General features: G+C 45.3%; 1 protein-coding gene across 1 annotated transcript in view; it reads left to right on the top strand.

Moving 5' to 3' along the window:
• The first annotated feature begins 3999 nt into the window (after nucleotides 1-3999).
• Nucleotides 4000-24305, top strand: part of OSBPL3 (oxysterol binding protein like 3) — a 172776-nt gene continuing 152470 nt past the window's right edge. The window contains exon 1 of the mRNA XM_077268789.1: nucleotides 4000-4276. The gene's annotated coding sequence lies outside the window, so the exon portion shown is untranslated. The remainder of the gene's footprint in view (nucleotides 4277-24305) is intronic.

Genomic DNA, 24305 nt, shown 5'->3' with positions numbered 1-24305 from the left:
GTGCAGTTTTTAGAATGGTGTCACTTTGGGGTATCTTCTGTCATATAGACCCCTCAAAGTAACTTCAAATGTGATGTGATCCCTAAAAAAATGGTTTTGTAAATTTTCTTGGAAAAATGAAAAATTGCTGGTCAAATTTTTATCCTTATAACTTCCTAACAAAAAATGGTTCCAAATGTGTTCTGATGTAAAGCAGAAATGTTATTTCTTAAGTATTTTGTGTGACATATCTGTAATTTTAGGGCATGAAAATTCAAAGTTGGAAAATTGCAAAATGTGCCAAATTTCGTGTTTTTTTTTTCACAAATAAACGCAAGTCATATCAAAGACATTTTACCACTATCATGAAATTCAAAATGTCACGAAAAAAACAATGTCAGAATCACCAGGATCTGTAGAAGCGTTCCAGAGTTATTACCTCATAAAGGGACAGTGGTCAGAATTGTAAAAATTGGCCCGTCATTAACGTGCAAACCACTCTGGGGGGTAAAAGGGTTAATGAACCTACTTAAGAACACCCTGGATCAAACCTGGTGTACAAAAGCCAGGCTCGATAAATGGGGACCACTCCACTATGTCCTGACTACAGCTGTGTACTAAGGTCACAGGCACTGGTGACAATAATGATGAAGCAGGGAGCCGACAGGTCCATCCTCCATCTTTCAGTCTATGTGAAGATTGAATGTCCTTCTAGAACCATTGGGTCATGTAACTAGACAGGGGGATAAGAGAAGCAGGACACGGGCAAGAGGTATGTGTGTCAGAGGTGAGTGTATAGCAGAGCTGAGAGAGTAGCAGTGCTGTGTGTGTATAGCAGAGCTGAGTGTGTGTGGTAGAGCAGAGTGTATAGCAGAGCTGAGTGTATGTGTGTCATAGCTGAGTGTGTGTGTCAGAGGTGAGTGTATAGCTGAGCTGAGTGTGTACGTGTGTCATAGCTGAGTGTGTACGTGTGTCATAGCTGAGTGTCTGTGTCTAAGAGGTGAGTGTACAGCTGAGCTGTGTGTGTACGTGTGTCATAGCTGAGTGTGTGTCAGAGGTGACTTTATAGCAGAGCTGAGCGAGTAGCAGTGCTGTGTGTGTATAGCAGAGCTAAGTGTGTGTGGTAGAGCAGAGTGTATAGCAGAGCTGAGTGTGTATATGTGTCATAGCTGAGTGTGTGTCTAAGAGGTGAATGTATAGCTGAGCTGAGTGTGTGTGGTAGAGCAGAGTGTATAGCAGAGCTGAGTGTGTATGTGTAACATAGCTGAGTGTGTGTGTCAGAGGTGAGTGTATAGCAGAGCTGAGTGTGTACGTGTGTCATAGCTGAGTTTGTGTCTAAGAGGTGAGTGTATAGCTGAGCTGAGTGAGTAGTAGTGCTGTGTGTGTGTATAGCAGGGCTGAGTGTGTGTGATAGAGCTGAGTGTATAGCAGAGCTGAGTAGGTATATAGCAGACTAGAGGATATTTTGCAGTGCTGAGTGAGCGTAGCTAAGCGTTGGTGGCAGCATAGTTTATTTTATAGCAAACCACAGCCAGGTGAGAGATGCAATTAAAAGCTGACCACCCATTTAACCCCTTAATGACCGCCAATACGTCTTTTAACTGACCTGAGATATAAGAAACTAGCCTCTCCATACAGGTGACAATCCAGCAGCTGTCGGCTGTACATGATAGCTGACATCTTTCTGTATCAGCCACGATCAGTGTTTGCACCGTGCAAATCTGTTTAACCCCTTAGATCAGACCTGGGCAAGATGCGGCCCGCGGGCCGCATCCGGCCCGCCTGATGATTTTAAACGGCCCGCCAGCTAGCTGTCACTTCTGACAGCCGCCCGCAGCACCGCTCAGCCAGCCGCCAGCCCCGAGCTCATCCACACGCTGTCAGAACTGCATGCGCTTGCAGCGCATACAGTTCCTCCAGAGTCCAGGGTCAGGATGTGATTGACACAGCATCAGGAGCCATTGTCTCCCGGCTGTGTCAATCATTCTTGTGACCGGAGGCAGCATTATGCCACCAGTCACAAGAGGCAGAGCCGGGTTGATCACCTGTAAATCGTTGGCGGCGGCCATCTTCCCGAGGCCGATGGAGTGCTGTGCTTCACGGGGCTTCAGGAAAATGGCCGCGGGAGGCCGCACGTGCGCAGATGGACATCGCGGCGGCCATTTTCCTGAAGCCGAATTTGCTGATTTAGATCTCGGCTTCAGGAAAATGGCCGCCGCGATCTCCCCGTGAAGCACAGCACGCGCGGCCTCGGGAAGATGGCCGCCGCCAACGATATTCAACCCGGCTCTGCTGCTAACATTGCATTCCGGGCCACTGCGTCACCTCACCGGTGGACCCTGCGCACGCCATACCACACCTCTGCCATCGCCACACCACTGCTGCAACCCCCCCATGGACACCAGCCGTGGCGTCGCCCACCTAAGCAGGAAGGGACCCTGCTCAGGTGCACGCCACACCGCATCACCCCACCTCTGCCTACACTATGCCTCCTGTGACCCTGCTCTGCCACCGCCAGCCCTCAGGTAAGGCTACTTTCACACTAGCGTCGTGCACTGCACGTCGCTATGCGTCGTTCTGTAGAAAAAACGCATACTGCAAAATTGCTTGCAGGGTGCGTTTTTTCTCCATAGACTTGAATTAGTGACGTAGTGCGACTGTTGCGTCGGACCGTCGGCACAAAAAAAGTTACATGTAACTTTTTTTGTGCGTCGTGAGCGTCGTGAACTCCACCCCCGCCTCCCCGCACCTCACAATGGGGCAGCGGATGCGATGTAAAACAGCATCCGCTGCCCCCGTTGTGCGGCGCTTCCACACTATGCGTCGGTGCGCTGCAACGTCGCATAGCGACGTGCAGTGCACGACGCTAGTGTGAAAGTAGCCTAAGATACTGTAAATTCGGACAATAAGACGGACCCCCATCTTATAAAAAAAAAAAAATTCTGCAATTTTCACCCCAAATTTGGGGTGCGCCTTATGGTCCGGTGCATCTTATAGTCCGAAAAATACGGTAATTATATTAGTCCGGCCCTCTAAAACCATCCCAATTTCTCATGCGGCCCCATGGCAAAATTAATTGCCCACCCCTGCCTTAGATGCTGCAGTCAATAGTGACTACATCATTATAAATGGTTAACAGAGTGTGGGGGCTTCCTCTTTATCCCAATTGGTGCCCTCAGATCATGATTGTGTGGTCCTGATGTTTGCCATGGCAATTCATGACCAAATAGCGGTTTTAGAGTCTGACGGCTGTTGTAATCTGTTTTGAAGTTAGCGGCATTTAGGTGGTAAAAATACACATTGTCATTTCTGTCATACCACTTTTAATTAATCCCTGAAAAGCACCTGATGGGTTAATAAACTACCTGACTGCAGTTTTCAATATGTCAGTGGGTGCTGTTTTTAAAATGGTCTCACTTTTGGGGGTTTCCCAATATATGGGACCCCTAAAGAGACTTTAAACATGGATAGGTCCCTAAAAAAATAAATTTTGTAAATGCTAACAAAGTAAAAGAACATTTTACAAATGGTGCTGATGTAAAGCAGACGTGGGAAATGTTATTTATTAATTGTTTGCTGTGGTGTGACCATCTGGATTAAAGGGATAATCATTCAAAGTTTGAAAATTGCTAATTTTTTACATTTTTCTGAAATTTCTGATATTTGTTATAAATAAACACAAAACATAGCGACCTTAATTGACCATTATCATAAAGTATAATGTGTCACGAAAAAACAAATCTCAAAATCACTGGGATTTGTTGAAGCGTTGCAGAGTTATTAGCACATAAAGTGACACTGGTCAGATTTCAAAAATTTGGCTCCGTCACTAAGGGGTTAAGCCCCCGTCTTATGTGCTCCATGACATATTTATCATCTCTTTTAAGTAACTTTCTGCAGTCACGACGACCAGTGAGTGGACACTCTGTGACACGTAGAGAATCCCATGTATGGAGCGCCCCCTACACCTGGCCGCCGCCCGCACTGAGCAATGTGACGTGTCGGAAATGGGCGTGCCCCGTGTACTCCTGTCGCTCATTGCTACAAGGCCACGCCCCCTCGTGGCCGCTCCGGACTCGGCACACAGAAGGGGGAGGAGCCTCAGCGCCGAACCTGGGTGTACAGGGAGAAGTTCAATGTGCGGCGGACCGGGGACTGTGTGCACGGAGTGCAGGAGCTGCGCGCTGCCCGGTGACAGCTCCCGGCGCCGCCTGTCCACTGTGTACAGCCCCGGTGCCTTTATCTGCTGTAACTCAGCAACCGGAAAAGCAGATTACAGGAGCTCGGTCCCAGACAGGTAAGACGCTCATTACTGTATATGGGGCTAGGCAGAGCGGGGCTCTGACGGTCCCGGTGTGATGTGGCTGAACCTGTACGTTAGTGCTTTCCTTGGAGGAGTTATGGAGCTGCGCTCCCGTCAGTGGCACATCTGATCTGATGAAGATTATACAGCTCCTGGGGACCCATCACTGTGTGCCCCCCCCCCCACCATCCCATCACTGTGGACCCCATCCCATCAATATGTCCCCCTCACCCATCACTGTGGCCCCATCACTGACACATCTGATGATTATACAGCTCTTGAAGACCCATCACTGTGTGCCCCCCCACCCCATCACTGTGTGCCCCCCATCCCATCAATATCTCCCCCTCACCCATCACTGTGCCTCCCACCCCATCACTGTTGCCCCCATCCCATCAATATGTCCCCCTCACCCATCAATATGTCCCCCCCACCCCATCACTGTGGCCCCCCACCCCATCACTGTAGCCCCCCACTGACACATCTGATGATGATTATACAGCTCCTGAGGACCCATCACTGTTCCCCCCCCATCCCATCACTGTTTCCCCCCCCCATCCCATCACTGTTTCCCCCCCCATCCCATCACTGTTCCCCCCCATCCCATCACTGTTCCCCCCCATCCCATCACTGTTCCCCCCCCCTCCCATCACTGTTCCACCCCCCCTCCCATCACTGTTCCCCCCCCTCCCATCACTGTTCCCCCCCCATCCCATCACTGTTCCCCCCCCCTCCCATCACTGTTCCCCCCCCCTCCCATCACTGTTCCCCCCCCCTCCCATCACTGTTCCCCCCCCCCCTCCCATCACTGTTCCCCCCCCCTCCCATCACTGTTCCCCCCCTCCCATCACTGTTCCCCCCCTCCCATCACTGTTCCCCCCCATCCCATCACTGTTCCCCCCCCATCCCATCACTGTTCCCCCCCATCCCATCACTGTTCCCCCCCCATCCCATCACTGTTCCCCCCCCATCCCATCACTGTTCCCCCCCCATCCCATCACTGTGGCCCCCCACCCCATCACTGTGGCCCCCCACCCCATCACTGTGGCCCCCCACCCCATCACTGTGGCCCCCCACCCCATCACTGTGGCCCCCCACCCCATCACTGTGCCCCCATCACTGACATGTGATCTGATGATGACTGTACAGCTTCTCGGGGGGACCCATCACTGCCCCCCCCCATCACTGCCCCCCCATCACTGCCCCATTCTTCTCCCCAGTGATCATCCAATGAGTCCTTACCCAATTGCTGCATTATGGATCCTTCTTGGAGTAGTCAGTGGGGTCTGTGTGAGCGGCACAGCTTTACCCAAGGAGGAAATTAGCTGCTAACCTGTCAGATGTGAATATTGAAGGGACCCTGTTATTCCCTGAAAATGCTGAGACGGCACAGGGGGACTAAAGAGCGGTTCCCTTTATGATCTGTGCTTGTGTGGAGAATAGGGCTGTGTGCACACAGAGCTTTTATTTAAGCGGATTTTGCTGCAGATCAGCTTCCAGATCCACATTCAGGAGTACCTGAAGCCTTTTTTATGTGGATTATGAAGCGGATTAACATAAAAATTCCATACTAAAAGTGTTCTGATGCTTCAGCAGATAAATGGCGCACATGTCACCGCACCCGTGACATTTAGGCAGACACTTATGAATGGACATGTGGATTATAACGCTCACGCTACCGTAGATCGGACAGACTTGTGCAGCCAGTGCTAACATTTACGCTGATTTTGCCGCCCTTTGTGAATAAGGTTTTATTATACTATACGGCAGAAATTCAGCCCGGACCGTGAGGTTTTTTGTTTGCTCTGGTACTGAACTAGTTAATGCCAATAAAGCCCCTTTTCGGAGGCTTGGCCAGTCCTGACCTTACAGTAGGTAGTGGTGCTGCCCCGGTGCAGCCACAGAACCAGCCTGTAGTGACTTCAGGAGACGCTCGGGGTTTATTTCTGGCCACTATACACTGGGGATGGAGCGCGGTTCTGCCGGTAAATCTTCAGTTATCCCGGAGGAAATGCTTGGCTGGCTCCGGATCGCTGCTGTACAGTGCGTCTTTGTCAGATTCCCTACATCAGCACAAGGGAATCGTCTTCTACTGGGCAGTGCGAGGCTGCTGAGCACCGGGCACACTGGATGGCTGTCATAAATGTTCTCCGCACGGGGCACAGTAATAACTGACACCAATAAATGCCGTGTCCATACCATTGTCGCTTGGGCTACGAGCTATACTTTACCCCATTTGTCCCCAAATTAAATTTGTTTAATTCTCAGTTATACCGTAAATACCTTTTGATGGGATTTTGTTTCCCTTTCTTTAACTTTACATGTGACCCCAGATTGGTAAAAATAAATTGGTAAAATAAATTGCACATCCTTCGCTCCTGATCCCTCGACGCTCGTCTGTCTCGCTGACCGTGACGCCCACTGGTGTTATCGACTGTTCTTCTCTTGTGATTGACATGTAACTGCAGCTGCCGTCCAACCAGTGGCGGGGGACGTAGCGAGCAGGACGGAGGAAAAGCCGGGACTGGGAAGGGTGGGTTTATTTATACTAATATTTTTATTTTTTTACTACATATGTAGAGTAAAGAAAGGTAAAAAAAGGGACAGATTTACAAGCAGTTTTCCATCTAAATATTTTTTTAGCCAAGTGGGCGTGGCACTCAGCTTTATGGTTGTTTCATGACCACACCCCACTTCTGAAAAGACTAAATTTACATTTAGGAAAGGCTGCGTTACACTATCAGTATTTGGTCAGTATTTTACATCAGCATGTGTAAGCCAAAACCAGGAGTGGAACAATTAGAGGAAAAGTATAATAGAAACATATGCACCACTTCTGTATTTATCACCCACTCCTGGTTTTGGCTTACAAATACTGAGGTAAAATCCTGACCAAATACTGCTAGTGTGACGGCAGCCAAAGAGAGGGCCGTGTCTCTAACACTGAAGTGCAGGGATGAAGGAAAAACAGAAGATTCAGAAGAACAGCAGCATTTACAACTATTAGTAGTAATAATAAATAATAATAATTAACTTTTATGACAAGTGAATGATCCTATTAAAAATAATAAAAAAATCCAGAAGAACACCACGTGTGGCCGTGTCTGCTCAGCAGTAGTTGCGTTTCTGGACTGTCGGATGCCAAATTGAATAAATAGTAGTGAAGACTCCTTTGGAGAAGCTGCTGGGAAGAAGGTCCCTGTGGTTTGTGGTCACATAGGTGAGAATGTCCGATTAGTTGGACTTCCTGGATCATTAGGATTCGGCTCCTGAGGTTCACATGAATTGTGTGAGCACATAAGGAGTGACACTATTTCTGGGCATTATGTGACTTGTATCCTGATTTATTTATTTTTTAGCAGTTTTCTTCCATTTAGCTTTTCTCTGATTCGCCGGGGGCTTGCTGCTCTGGTATCTCCCATGCTTAGGGCACTTCGCTACATTAAACTACAACCTTTAAAACCACAGTCACTTTTATTATACCACTTTATTTTCTTTCTTAATTAAAATTCTAATATTTATAAGCCTTAGTAATAAATAAATAAAACAATTGTTTTATTGCTGTCCGTGGTAGTTAATGATGATTTATTGCAGATTAGTCTTAAAGAGGCTTTTCCCTTTTCATGAAATCTTAGACCCTGGGTTCAGTTGATTTAAACAACCACCTCCCCCTCCCAAAAAAAATAAAATAAAAAAAAAAACCCACACTTTGCTCTCTTTTCCCAGGTCCAGCGCTGAGTCTCCACCTCTGCTCCCAGGATCTGGGATTAGCTGCGGCACTATCATGTCAGCAGCACTGCAGCCAATCAGTGATGTCAGCAGCTGTGAGCCGGTCATTCTGTCTACGGCAAGAGCCGCTGAGCTCACTGTTTGGCTGTCGCACAGGATATCCGTGCTGCAGTGAATACCTGACAAGGGGCAGTGGCAGAGACTCAGCACTGGACCTGGGGACAGTGTGTAGAGCGATGCTTGATTTTTTATTTTTTTTCCCCGTAATTTATTTTTTTTAAATAACAAGTTTCACCTGGGAGCCAATATCTTCAGAAATGGGGGCAACTCCTTTAAGGATGCAAAACCTTCCTCAAAAAATAAAATGTGCACGTCCCATTGCAGATGAAATAAACTGTTAGTGTGTAGCAGAACACATAAAAAAGGCATTTACGTGGCAACACTTACTCAGCTTCTCATGGGTAACAGATGTGACATATTTGGCTCAGCTGAAAAAAACAATTTATGTAGCTGGTAGAGGTAGAATCTGAATGTATTATGGATCTGTAATGGGACATTTTTTAGAAATTTTTAGGCTCATACTGTTTCCTTTTTTGCATTTGATTTGACAATTGTGGCATCCCTCATCACATCGTGTATTCCAGACCTGCATTTCTTCCAGAATGGATCCAGCACCCCACAGTGGGCACTTATGCCGGAATATGGCGTGTCAATGATTCTGAAGTACGGACCCGTGGGGACTCCTGGTCCTGCCGTACAGACACTGCTCATGGCATTGCCTAAAGAGAAGGTGTGTGAGGGGGCTGTGATGGTCGCGGTCCTCTCCTGGAGTTCTGTATGCTGCAGTCAGTGTTAAATACTTTAGAGCACGTTCAGATTATGTTTGCACTGTATGTCTTTCAAGTATAGCTATAGGTCCCATTTACCTAGTGGAGGTTGTGTCCTTTGGTGGTGTTCCCCTTTTTGCTGCGTAGATGATCGCACTATGCAGTACACTGGGCCCAATTCATCAAGTCCGGTGTTGTTCACGTTGGTCTTGGTAAGGGGCCGTGCTGTAGTCAGAGGCACCTGATTCACTAACAGCTGCTTGTCCTATAATGAGTCCGCCACAGCCGAATAGGGGACAAGGGATGGAAGGCCTCGTATGGTGAGAGGTTGGAAAAGTTGGGCTTGTTTAGCTTGGAAAAAAGACATCTCAGAGGCAGACACTATGACAGCTTTTTAAAAAGGGCAGGATGATTTCCTCAGTACATTGTGGGTTATAGATAATTTAGTGACAAAATGGAGAAAGGTTAAACTTGATGGACCTAGGTCTTTTTCAACCTATGTAACTTGTGTGCCTCGCCATTAATCTTACTCCAGTAAAGAGACTGGAGGGCGATTTCTAGCTCAAGGGGAGAGTCACACGGACGAGTAACTTGGATAAGGATCACAACGCAATGCTCATACTGGCGGTCTCCTGATCAGATCCTCTTCGTACAAGTAGGGATCGTCCAAAGCGGACAAAGCCTTTAAAGCAGGGATATCAAATTCAAATACACAGAAGGCCAAAATTAAAAGTGTGGACAAAATCTCGGGCCAACCTTGATGTTTACTGAAAAATGTCTACCATTGAGGAAGTGTTTCCTCATCAAATATATCGATGAACTTTTTCATATGGAAACAAACTTAAAGGGGTTGTCCCATCAACAAAGTACATTTAAATTATTAGATCTGAGAATAAAATATCAGAATAATATGTAAGAGCAGTTAAAAAACATGTCGCCCAGTGGCCTAATTTAAATCGCAAAGGATAAGTAAACCTTGAATAATACAGATAATAAAGTATGATGCAAACAAAAGTGCCCCCAAAAACAGTATGATGCCAACCACAGTGAATTCCTCCACAGTACCCTTCATACGCACAATATGACCCTACTTTACCCCCCTCAATCCCCCTGACAAAGAATGGTGACCCCATCACAGTACCCAACTGTAATCCCCACACAGCCCTCCATACAGTATAATGGCCGTAAAAATTGCTCCATACACTATATTTTGCCCCCTGCATTGCTTTCAATACACTGTAATGTTCCCCGCATAGTTCGCCATACAGTATAATGGTCTCACATAGTGCTCCATACAGTATAATAGTCTCACATAATGTTCCATACAGTATAATGGGCCCCACGCAGTGCACCATACAGTATAATGGGCCCCACGCAGTGCACCATACAGTATAATGGACCCCACGCAGTGCACCATACAGTATAATGGACCCCACATAGTGCTCCATACAGTATAATGGACCCCACGCGTGCACTATACAGTATAATGGGCCCCACGCAGTTTTCCATACAATATAATGGGCCCCATGCAGTGCTCCATACAGTATAATGGACCCCACAAAGTGCGCCATATAATGGGCAACAATAAAAGGAAAATGATCAGCTCGCCTATCACTGAGTGCACAGGATCCCACAATCCAAGGGGAAGCAGTCCATGAAGAGAAGAGATGGATCCAGCACCTCAGATAAAATTCAGAGTTTTATTTCATTCTGTTTCAGGGAAAAATTCACACTTTAACAGAGGCTGTATATCATGTCCGAGGAGAAAGTCCCACGAGAAAATCAATATCAAGGTTGACGCATTTCGAAGCTATGCTTCTTATTCATAACCTGATTTGAAGAATGCAACTCAAATAAAATATTAAAAACTCTCTCCAGGTAACCACACCTATACACACGTTGCATTAATCTAATTAAAAGACTAAATAAAGACTTGGGATTTTATCTGAAGTGTTAGATCCATCTCTTCTCTGTACAGTATAATGAGCCCCACATAGTGTGCCATACAGTATAATGGGCCCCACATAGTGCGCCATACAGTACAATGAGCCCCATATATTGTGCCTTACAGTATAATGGATTCCACATAGTGCGCCATACAGTATAATGGGCCCCACATAGTGCGCCATACAGTATAATGAGCCCCATATATTGCGCCATACAGTATAATGGATTCCACATAGTGCGCCATACAGTATAATGGGCCCCACATAGTGCGCCATACAGTAAAATGGGCCCCACATAAAAAATACTTATTTCTGCCCATTGCCCCTCTGTGCCAGTCTCTTCGTGATGTCTTCAGATCATCTGCACGTCTCTGTATAGTGGACGTGTTGTAATAACATGATAGCACCCGCTGTGTTGAGGCGTCAGAAGCTTCTTCATTGCTTTCAACTGTATAGACATCTAGGATGCCGATATAGTTGAAAGTGCAATGCCGGGCAGGAGACCCACCCAACGTTGCAGGCCAAATATACTCACCTTGAAGGTGTGACAGATGTGCTGTAAAGCTTTCCTCTGGCACCATTTACTTCTGTATGTACAAGTGCCTCCCAGAACGTGGGCATGGCTGGCAGTGATCGTAGGATAGGAGCAGGAAACCACCTTTTGGCGGCATGTCATCAGCAGAACTTGCTTCACAATGTGGATGTGAGGAGCACCATAGCAGCTTTTTAGAAAGAGAAAGGTGCACACGTGTTAAGTTATTTTTCTAGTCATGTATTTGCAACTTAAGGACTTCTCTTTATTGGCTACAAAGGCTGGGCTTGAATGTTGCGGTATGGTGCTACACTGCCAATGTTGCGGTATAGTGCCACACTGCCAATGTTGTGGTACGGTGCCACCTCTGCCAGTGTTGCGGTGCGGTACGGTTGCCACACTGCCTGGTACTACACACATTTTACCACAAATGGCCATTTCGGAATACTTTTGCACATGTTGAGTATTTGGTCAGTATTTTACCTTAGTATTTGTAAGCCAAAACCAGGAATGGGTGAAAAATACAGAAGTGGTGACTTGTTTCTATTATACTTTTCCTCTGACCCACTCTTGGTTTGGCTTACAATACAAATACTGAGGTAAAATACTGACCAAATGCTGAACATGATTACATGGCGCCAAAGGGAACTTTTATTGAAAGCTCAGCTTTATGTCCCCCAGAGTTCTCCTTTATCTGGTCTCACGCCTTCTCAATAATCCATCAGTTCTGTATAGGTAATTACAATGGAACCTGTGTGTTAATTTTTAGTGTAGCCATGCTGGAGCCATGTTACCATCATGAATATTTTACTGTCACTTGTTTCTTTGCTTCTGTGGCTCTTATTTGTTAATATTGAGGGTAACACTTGCTAGTAAACGCAAAGGAAAGAAAAACGGATCTGAAAGAAACAGCGCTTCTGTATGGGAATATATCAGGAGGTAGAAATGACGAAGGAGAAATGTGGAGCTTACACTCTGTGAATGGCGAGAAAACCGCTCACAACCGTAATCAGCCTTCAGCCCGCAGCTTTACCCGGCCGTCTACCTTGATGTCGCAAAGAGAGCGCTGAAGCAAGCAAGAAAAAGAAAAGTGCCAGCCTGCAATTCCTAAAGCGAGGAAGGTGATGCTGCAGATGGGAAAACTCGCATGGCGGGGGGAGGCAGGGAGCCCCCAACCTCTGTATCTTGGTGCTTGGTCACCCTGTGGTGTCTTGAGTTGTGCTGCTCACATGGCTGCCGCCCCTCGGGATGGGGTGTAATGCTCTGCATGCGCCGTCAGAATGCCAGGTCAGCACTTATTTAAAAGTTTCAGAATTAAAACAATTGCAATGTGTTTCGTGGGCAAGCGTGTTACCACCACCAATGCGATTACCTTGCAAAAAAATATAAAAAAACAATCCATGGTATATGACTTTCTCCACATATATGTTTAACCCTGCCTCACAAATGGTTAATTGCGTGCAGTCCTGTGAGGGTTCATAAGTGGTGAACAGATGGGGTGTAAAAAAAAAAAAAAAAAAAAAAAAAAAAATCAGACAGGAGTCAAACCTTATTCTAAGTTTGTAATTGTATATGTTTCTATGCCTGAGGAAGGGGGTTCTTCCCGAAACGCATTTCAATTGTTTTCATGCTGACATTATCTTTTTTTCACCATTAGGCCGTGGTCACACTTGCGTGTGCAATGCGAGAAACTCGTACCTCTATACCCGCCACTGACGCCGGCGGTTCGGACCGGAGCATTCAGCTGCATAGAAATGCATGCAGCCGCACACTCCGATCCCGAGTGCCGGCGGCAGTGCCGGGTATTGATGCGAGAGACTCGCGCGAATTTCTCGCATTGCACTCGCAAGTGTGACCCCGGCCTAACAGTTGGTATCCGTGGGAGTGATCCATCATTACCCACAGCAAGAGGCGTAAACCGTATGCGGCGGTGTCACAACCCTGCTGACCCGGCATGGTAACACAAGCCCCACTTTCCCAGATAAATAAAGACACATGACCATTAGAATTAGTTTGGAATAAAATTGGCCGTGGCGTTTATTTTTGAGTAACATAGATTAAAATTTTATTAAATAAATAACCAATAAAATCTTTATAATACTTTCCATAAACTGAGTTAATAATCACCAAGAAACGTCTAAATCCACCTGAAAACCGGGCGATTTTCTCACAAAATAAACGACACGACAAGAATAGCAAGAAAAAAGGGGAGGGAGGGTGGGATCTTCAGTCGTCTTGAAGTAAACTGGTGACAACGGCTCCCAATCAGCTGCTTTTATATCCAAAATTCTTCCCGCTCAGCACCAACTGGCCAATCAAAAATCGCAAAAAATGCGGGAAAACAACCAGAATAAACCAGATAAAACCTGCTCGTGCCTTGCACAGCTTACACAGAATTATTAACCCTTTGACTGACATAACAAACTTAGAGAAATATGAGCCATACAAAACCTTTTACATTATGGGGGCTGTGTTATCATGCGACCCCCCTAAGATTACACTAAGGGGAGGGCGTTCATTCTGACAGCGCACGCAGAGCTGCACACCGCTGACGGTGTTCCTTTTTATCAGGATACAGGGGTTGAGGGCTACTTGCCTCCCCCCTGCCATGTTAGTGTCCTCATCTGCGCTATCACCTTCCACGCTCAGGGGCACGTGCCCACAAATAGCAGCGCTGCTTTCAAAATGCTGCATTCTAGGTTACAAGCACAGTGAATGGGATTTTGTGCTTCTATCTGTCGCTGCGTAAACTCACCCGCGGAGCTGGTTTATGAGCCGCAGCATGACAACTTTCACAATAGAATGTATTGGATGCAGTAGATCCACACAGATCAGTGATCACATGGGGATTCACCTGCGTGATCAGAACTCCGTGTTAGTGAAAATACGCCGCTACTTCCTGATCGTGGGAACATAGCCTTATGAATAGTCAGTACTTGCTAGTAAATGTTGTTTTTTCCCAAGTAGATAAGCTCCAAGAAGCCATGATTACCCCTCCCCGCAGCTGACTGAATGGGTAATTGGTTGGTGAGCACTTAGTGGATGGAAACTAGATGTAATATTTATGAGTGTACGCGAGGAGCATTGCCGGGTCATCGTTTTCTCAGTTTGCTATGACAATGACTTAATGAACGAGCCGAGTCACTCATCTCCTTGTCTGAGTCACAAAATCTGTATGATCACAACATTGTCCAGTGTTTGGTGGCCGGGTCAGACGTGTGGGAGTAAAGCCACAGCCCCCTGAAAAAAGTCATGTACAAGCCTAGGGATACTTTCTAGCAGTTTATCCACAACTTGCTTATTTATTAAATGCTAGTATTCCCCATGAAATAATTTTGGAGCATCTTTCATTAGAAATCTGCATTGTGCCGTTACATTACCAGGAGGATGAAAAGAGTATCTCCATTTTATGGTTGGTGTGCGATCCTGCAGTCTTTCACACGGTTACCATTGCTGATGGTTTCAGGGGTTGTTCACATGACCATATAGTGTCTGTAATTCTTGGTCCGTGTTACGGTCACAATTACCGGACTAACTGCCATAATACAGACCAGAAAGTGCAGCCTATGTATTGCTGTGTGGGCCGGTGCAGACGAGAGAGTAGGGTCGATTGTGTATCTCACACTCTGATCAAACTGTGATCACATTGTGCGCTGATTTTCTTGGAAGAGGAGAAGATGGAGAAAAACACTTCCACATCTTCTCCATTCTGTCAGTCGGTGGAAATTGGACTACACTCGGATGTCATCTGAGTGCAGTCTGATGGTTTCCATGGGCTCAGTGACTAAGGCTATGTGCAGATTAGCCACTGGAATTTTAGTGCGGATTCTGCATCTCTTGGCAGAAAACGCAGGTGCGGATTTGATGCCTTTTTTGTACGCATTTGCAGCGGGTTTACTGCGGAATTCTTGCGTTTTTACCCCTGTGGATTTCTATAATGGAATGGGTACAAAAACGCTGCAGATCCGCACAAAAGAAGTGACATGCTACTTCTTTTAATCCGTAGCGTTTCCGCGCGGAATTTTCCACACCATTAGCACAGCATTTTTTTTCCATTGATTTACATTGTACTGTAAATCACTTACGGAGCTGCAGCGTTTCTGCACGGAAAAAAAGGTTGCACTCAGGCTGAGAATACAGCCACATACACGAGCCCTTAAATTGGGTCAAGACTTGCCCTAATGACAGAGGTTCTGGTAATATCCACTTGTCAATTTATCTATACTTTTCCAGGAGGAATAACAGAAGAATAGGAACAGCGGTAAGAAAAAATATACTCCATAATTGTTGTTTATTAGGGCAAGACAAACATTATTGGACTTTTTTTATTTAAAATTTTTGACCCTTTTTTAATCTAATTTCAAGAAATGGGGTGTGATTATTGTTTCATATTATGACTCATTAAAAAGCGTGGTATTTTGAGGTCAGTAAAGCAAAAATACATGTACGTTACATTTTCTGGCTACAAAGTTAAGGTCATTGCACGGTTGAGAGAAAAGTCTGTCAAAGCTGTCAATCATCTAAGGTCGAATTCACACTTCCAACTGGCGGGTCCCGGACCTGTGATAACTGTTTCATACATCCCTTTGAGGCAGTCGGGGCAGGAGACCAGATGGTCGGGCCATGTACTGCAATCCGAGCACAGTCCATATTTTACTGATCTGTAAAGTTGACCTAATGTGAGGAGTCTTCCCGATATTCTCCCAAGAGTTGATGGTGGGGGAGAGAAGGATCGGGCATGTTTTGTTTCAGCTGCTGGTCCTTTTGTTCATCTAGGTGATAATCTGCCGGCAACAACTTACTCCGCTGACCCCATTAAAAACACACGAACGATTGGAATCTTTGGGTCCATTAGGGTTTCTGTTTTCATATGTGATGGAATCTATGACCGCAGCTTTGAATGGAGCCTCCACCGCAGATGTCAGCGTAGACTTAAGGTATGTTTCCACGGGGCGTAATGGCTGCGCTTTGGACGCAGCGGATACCCCGCTCTGCCTAAAGCGCCGCCCCCCCCCCACTTTGTACGTGTGGTGATTCCGCCTGTGTTCATTGAGCACATGTGGAATCACTGCATCCTATCCATAGACTGGGTTATCCACAAGATAAATAGACATGCCGCGGTCTAGAAAGAAGCACCACATGTCCGGATACGCAGGGCCGCCGGATGCGGCCCTGCACACATAGTGGAGACGGGATTTCATAAAATCCCCTCCACTATGCTGTAACATCTGGATGCTGCGGATTGGATGCTGCAGATGTACGCAGCGTCCAATCCGCAGCAAATCCTGAAGGAATACGCCACGTGGAAACATACCCTAATTGTGGCAACATGGCTTCCACTTCTTGCCTGTATAGCTTTTGCTTTCCCACACTAAGGGGTTTTTCTCTTTCAGGAAACTGGACACCAAACACTCAAAAATACCTAAAGTAACAAACCGAGAAGATACCCCAGGTCACGTCGACAATGCGCATCAGCGCTGTAGCCAATCACTGAGCGCAGCAGCTCATGCCGTCCACCTCGGCATAGCGTCGTTCAGTGGCTGGCTATGCTGGTGATGCACGTTATCAACGTGACGTCACCACAGCAACCAGAATTACCAAGGCCTCTGAACAATGGCGTAAGGCCGGCACTGGACTCGGGGTGCGTCAGTAACCGCTCTGTTTGTTATTAAATGTTTGGAATCCACTTTCCTAAAAATGGAAAACTCCTTTAATACATGATACTACCATCCCATTTATTTAATACCAGAAGTAAACAAATCTTTGTTGACTGAAGACAATGTGAGGTCCCAATTAGTTTTTTTTAATAGTTGAGCAATAAGGACTTATGGTACATAGACACCAGCATAAAGCAATCCAACATCGTGGGCACCAGCATCGGGTTCCCAGGTGCCGGTGGTTTGTCTGGTCCTGCCACATTCAATGTGTACATCTGTTTCACCTGCTTGGCTTTGCATATATTTACATGCCCTAATGGAAAATGCGGACTTCTGCAATTCTAACATTGCAAACATTCCAAATTACTTACTGCCGTCTCCACTTGTATTTCCTGGATTCTAGAGCTTCATCTGGTGACTGCTCCACAGTTTCTCCTCCTGAGTCATCCTTTACAGTAGAAATAAGTGGTGACTGGAAACGGTTGGAACAGTAATCAGATCACTTTTATTCCTGTTTTATGACTCTTAATAAATGAATTTTCGGCTTCCATAGCAGCGTACTATCCACATAACAACCTCCAAAAAAAAGACACAGAAATATGTACAGGAAATCGATCAGCTTATAAAGGCAAATCATGATGAAAAACAGGTTACAAGTTGGAAAAGTGACATCATAAAGATTTTATATAGACATCGGAAAAAATATATGTCCATTATAATAAAGTGCTTGTAGAAAAGTGACCAGTGCATCCGCATGACAGGGGTAGTGGTCAGTTGCCACAAGAAGATGGATAATTTTGATTCATGACACTGATCAAATACGGACATAGTCTGCAAAAAATTGGACTTGTGAATGGCATCTTAAGATTTGTGTCCTTTCTGTGAAAAATGCAGAACACATACATACTACTCATGTTTAAAAAACAAAAACAAAAAAAAACAGCCCATGAAGAATAATTTCAGAACTTTTTCCACCTTAATGTCACCCATAAACTGTACAATTCAATTGAAAAATAAACTGAAATATTTTCAGGTGTAAAAAGAAAAATGAAGACCTAAAATAATGTGGTTGCATAAATGTGCGCACATGTAAAGTACACTTTATTTATGACATCATTCAGTCTTATGGGTGGGAGTCTATCAGCAGGGAACATCTACAATTGACAATCTTTGCCCACTCTTCCTTACAGTCACAGGGGACTGGTAGTAACTATGTATGTAATGGTTGACTTGTGCTACATCTACTAAGGCTATATGCACACGTAGCATGGTCCTCTGTGGATTTTTCCGCAGCGGATTTAATAAATCCGCAGGGCAAAAACACCGCGTTTTTCCTGCGGATTTACCGCGGTTTTTGTGCAAATTCCACTGCGGTTTTACACCTGCGTTTTTCTATTATGGAGCAGGTGTAAAACCGCTGCGGATTCCGCACAAAGAATTGACATGCTGCGGAATGTAAACCACTGTGGTTCTGCGCGTTTTTTTCCACAGCATGGGCACAGCGTTTTAGGTTTTCCCATAGGTTTACATTGTACTGTAAACTCATGGGAAACTGCTGCGGACCCGCAGCTGCAGAAATCCGCAACGTGTGCACATAGCCTTAAGGAAGTAAGTGCATGGTGAGTGGAACCCCTGAACATCGTTTTAAGGTGTTTATTATTTTAAAGAGTAATGATAGCCTAAAGTCCTGATCAGATCTCACAGGGAATCTATAGTAGGTTTTGCTATGCAATCTGACAGCAGTATGATGTAAGGGAATAGGAGATGATTCTAGCGATGTGTCACTTGGTTTACTGGGTGCCTCAGTTGTGATAGAATCACAGATTCTCTGTTGCAGATCTAGCAGAGCTCGGAACGTTGAGCCGTGTATAACCCGCTCCCAACACTGATTAGCAGCTTTCTCTGCATATTGATTAAAAGCTGCAAATCATCAGTGGGGGAAAGGTTGGACTAGGAGGCACAAGACAGCTTGTCCTTTAGTCATAATGTCCTGCTGACAGATTTTATTGAAACAGAAAAACACAGCCCAGTGAATGTCACATTGCTGGAATCAGGGTCTCTCTCAGATTACATAGCAAAAACTTGCTGGCAGATACCCTTTAATGGATTTGAATGTAGCCAATGACTGTAAATGGTAACAATTCTACTGCAAACAGCAAGCTTCCTGTCACCAGTAATTACATAATGGAAGCGCAATTAGTTTAATGCTGACTGATAACATGACAATAGCTTCTATCAGACTATTGACGCATTTGTTATCCCTCGATATGGAAGATGGTCAGTTTATAATAATCTCACTAATTGGATAAGAGGTACAGTAAATTGTGAAGGGAAACTGGCAAAAGGCACTTACTGAGCTGTTTGTTCTCTCTACACCATCTAATAGATAATCTTCGTAAATAACGTATTGATGCCCTGACAGTATATTCTCCTGGAGTGGATCCGATCCAAATCAGAAAGCCCTTGAAATACTCTTTTTGAGGTGTTTAAAACTGTGCCACAATAAAACTTTGCTTTGGTGCAGAATGTGAAATCTGCACAAATATAAACAATGGAGAACCTGCGTTTTAAAAGAGGAAAAAAAATAATCAAAAAGAAAAGTTTTGCAAGAAGACCTCAAGTTTTTTTTTTTCTTTGAAAGCGCATTGGATTTTTCCACATTAAAGCAAAAAAACCTCTGTGAACATACCTTCTAATGTGACCGAGCCAAAGCTTAAATTATAAAAATAAAAAAAGTTCTTCACTCTGAAGTGAGTGCAATGTTCCTCATTCCTTGTGGCATGTGGTGTGTTTTCTGTAGTGTTAATTTTAGTACTATAATTGAAACCAAGGCTGCCACCAATGCACCATGACCAGACACCATATTACCATCACATAGTGACCAAATAATAGCACATACAAGGAGCAAATACCACCACACCATGTCCAGACCACATATTACCACCATATGATCACCAATAAAACCACGTACAAGGAACAAATACCACCACACTATGACCAGACCACATATTACCACCACATAGTGAGCAAATAATAGCACATACAAGGAACAAATACCGTCACACCATGGCCGGACAACATATTACCACCACATAGTGACTGAATACTACAATATTGATCAGTAATTAAAAAAAAAAAGCAAAAACACAATACTAATATCACCATAAGTGCCAGTACTCACAGGAGATCTGTACTTAGTATGCAGTGTCTGTGTACAGGTAATACAATGATCACCGGTGACATTATACACAGGAGCTCTGTATATAGTGTCAGTGTACAGGTAATAGTGATCACCAGTGACAATATACACAGGAGCTCTGTATATAGTGTATAATGTAAAGGTAATCCAGTGATCACTGGTGATATTGTACACAAGACCGCTGTATATAGTATACAGTGTATAGCATCAGTGTACAGGTAACACACTGACTCACCAGTGACGTCTCTAGGTGAAGTTCTTCATCTTTGCTTTTAATCTTCATTCAGCACAGACTGCCTTCACTTCATCCAGCCAGGGCTCATTTCTGCAGGAAATAACATTTATATGGAGCGCGGCTTGAGGAAAATATTACTTATTTTTTTCTCAAATTCTAATCTACAACTACATGAAGAAAACAAGCAACAGTGTTACTCTGCACAGTAACGGGACCGCCCCCCGCGCCCATTTGGACCGCCCCCCCACCCCCATTTAAAACCGTATACTCAAAAAATAAAATAAATACATCACTGGAGTAATAATATCCCTTAATTAGCCCCTATGGTAACAGTATCCCCCATCCTGGCCCCCCCGTGTGTCTCATTCCTGGCTCCAGCCATATATTCTCCTATCCTGCCCCCATGATCCTGCCCCATCTGTCTCCATTTTGCACCATGTCTCTATCCTGCGCACCATGTCTCTATCCTGCACCCCGTGTCTCCATTCTACCTCCTGTCTCCCTTCTGTGCCGGGCTGGATGGAGACACATGGTCCATGTGTCTCTATCCTGCCGGTGAAACATTGTGGCTAAAAAAAATTTAAAAAAACTTTCTTCTTACCTGGCCGCGGTCCTGCGGTGGAGGTCCCTCCCAGGTTTTCAGCGCGCACTCGCCGGTGAATGACAATAACATCATACGCCGGCGATGCACGCTGACGTCAGCTGCCAGCCTCCGATTGGCTTGCGGCTTTAACCATTGCCGTGCGGCCCACACGGGCCTGCAAGGCTGCAATAGAGTGACTGAACCTGCGTCTCGGACACAGGTTCAGTTACCGATAGAAGTCTGCCGCTGGGGGCCGGGCCCGATGAGCAGAATAGGTGGGGCCCGATGCGGGCCCCCTCTGCCCACCGTGCCCCATACGCCAGTCAGGGCAGTAATGCCCTGATGGCGGCCCTGATTGAAACCATTCACATCGGTTAGATTAGGAAACCACTTTAGTAGACGGTTGTATTCTTGTTGTGAATATCACCACAGATACGGATAAACTGTGCTCCGTGCTTTTTGTAAAGGTCATTCTATGTAGGCTTATGTGTTTTTTGCGGAGGAGCGCACTCATTCATTCATTTATTCAATGTGAGCCACTTTCTCTGCTTTTTTACTTCTTTTGGATAATATTTTTTTACAAATGTACTTGTCTGAAAATATATATCTGAACAATTTTGTCTTTCAATAATTGTATTTCCTTCCATTCGAGTAGCTGAGGAACCATCACTTGCATCCCTTTGTCGCTCTCCTTGGTCCGGCGCCTCCCTTCTTCTTGTGATGCCGCCCTCCTCCTTGCTTTGTGTGGATGACGCGTCTCCTCGGCACAGCGCTCCTGCGCAGGCGCACTTATCTAACCTGTTGAGGGCAGTGCAAGGTTCTGCAGTGCGCAGGCGCCGGGAAAGGTCAAAGAGCCCCGGAGCATGCTCACTGCAGTACTTTGCTCTGACCTCAACAGAGCAGAAAAGTACGCCTGCGCGGGAGCGCTGTGCCGAGGAGACGCGTCATCCACACAAAGCAAACAGGAGGACAGCATCACAAGAAGAAGGGAGGTGCCGGACCAGGACCTGTGACACCCCTCGGACCGGACCGCCCCGCGGGTGAATATAATAAAAGCTCTTTTTCTTCTCTTACAGGTCGGGTTGGGGGCAGACACACAGAATTATAGAATGCTGTACATCAGCCCTGAAAGTTGATGGCCGTATCTCTTATTGACCAAACCTGGTGATAGGTTCACTTTAAAAAGGATCCATTTTTGCTTACTGGATCTGTTTCAAATGAAAGATAACAGATGGCTAATTAACAGATCTGTTTTCCATAGGCTTCAGTGCAAAAAAAATCCAAAAACCAGATCCACCTGAAATTTGTTTTTAAAAATTGACAAGTAGTCTGCACAACTTTTTTGCCAACGAATTGCTGCGGTATCCGTTCTAATGGATGATTACTGGACATGTGATCTTAGCCTAAGCCGTTTTATTTTCCGCTAATTTTTATGGTCTTTACCTTTTCCTAATATGTAAATGAGCTGTTAATATCTGTTGGCCGGACACTGATCTGCATGAGGCTCCGCCTCCAGCTGTTGATGGCATCTAAGAGGATATAGATAATATATGAAACAAGCAAAACCAGCATGTAGTGTTATGTGACAATTTGGCTCCCGCTGGACTTTGTCGCTTCATTAACAAGCTATTGCATTCTTCTTTCTGGTGACCTGATGTTTGTGTCTTGGCATCCTCTCGGCGGAGGTTACATCTGCGGAGACTTTGTACGACGCGTCCGTCTCCCTTGCATCACTCTAGGCATTGTGTCTCTGCTGTACTTTATCGCCTCTGCTCATCTTGTTTATAGCCAATTTAACAATGTGTTTGACTTAAGATGTCAGACTTTGAAGTTGTCAGACTAAGGGCCACAGCTGGGTAACTCGCCACAGGAGGAAGAACTGCCTAAGACAATAGCGCCACAACTTTTTAATTTTCTTTTAAATTCTAGCCCAGATACGGTGACCCTCTGAGATGCTGTCAGATCATGTTTCCATTTGCAATTGTTTGCAGCAATCTTTACTGACAGTTTAATTGCAGTTATAACTATGACTACATGGCAATTCATTGACCAAATTGTGGAAGTGGCTTCTTCCATGTTTAGAACTTGTCGTACGAGCTGTGCGCCAGACAGCGCTGTATCATTTACAGAATTACTTTCTAACCTGATGCATATTTCAAGGGAACCTGTCATCAGGTCTCATACCTCAAACCAATGGCATCTATATAAAGGCGCTGTGATGCTGAATACATCAAAACTTATATTTTTCAAATCTGAGTTTACCTTTCTCTTTTCTATTGTCCCATCCTTCCTCCTATCCGTGATTGACAGGCCACTCTTCAGTGACCTGCCTCTCCCGCTGATGAAGAAGACGGTCGGTGCCTGGCTGCATATGCAAACTATGCAGATCACTGCAGACACTGACAGTCCACTCTACTAGGACAAATGACATGGGGGGGGGGGGGGGGGGAAGTAGCACGAATGAAGTAGGTGGTCATTGTCTGGCGGAATCGGAAATCTATGCACATTGCACCAGACTCTGACAGTCTTCTTCATCTGGATCTTACTGTGCATGAACTGATAATGGAATGACAGTGTTTGTACTAAATCTCAGGAGGGAGAGGTAGGTCACTGAAAGAAGAGTAACCTGTCAATCAGCGACAGGAGGCAGTCATTGGCAAGGAAGACTATAGAAGAGAGGCAGCAAAGCCGGGCCACAGCATTTGCGGCTCATCTGGATAACAGTTCAACAATAAATGTCTCTGGAACTCAGATTCTTAAAATGAATGTATGGGTATAATCGGTGTTACAGTGCCTGAACTTCCTGTTCTTTGAGGAAATTAACATGTACATTAGCAGCAATAGACTGAAACCCACCTTTTGTATTCAAGCATCTAATGAGCATGTGCAAGTGTTTATTATGAACGGACGGGGAAGCAAGTTCCTCTATGATATCACCTATTGTGATCTGCTGATCCTGTGTTATCAGCTGTGTGTATAGAGGTGCTACCGATCATTGTAATACTGCCTCTGCTGATAAGGAACCTGCTGAAAACTTTCTAAAAGAACTGGAGATATGAGCCTAAAATGGCCTAGTGTGAAAACAGCAAGATTACTAATACAGGTTGTGATATGAAGAAACAAATCGCCAATTTTTTTTTAACTATACGTATAAAGCAAAAACCTCAAAAAAAACTCATTTATACAGTAAGTCATTTTCTGGTGACACTTTCCCTTTCAGATCCTTTCTGTAAGATGGACTCTAATGTATTGCGGTGGGTGTAAAAACAGCAGCCTGGAAAACGAGGGCAGGCTTACATGTGATATCGGCTGTTC

Source organism: Ranitomeya variabilis, chromosome 6 (assembly GCF_051348905.1).
Source record: "Ranitomeya variabilis isolate aRanVar5 chromosome 6, aRanVar5.hap1, whole genome shotgun sequence".
Lineage (NCBI taxonomy): Eukaryota > Metazoa > Chordata > Amphibia > Anura > Dendrobatidae > Ranitomeya > Ranitomeya variabilis.
Note: the sequence above shows the minus strand (reverse complement) of the source record. Positions and strands in the feature narration are given on the sequence as shown.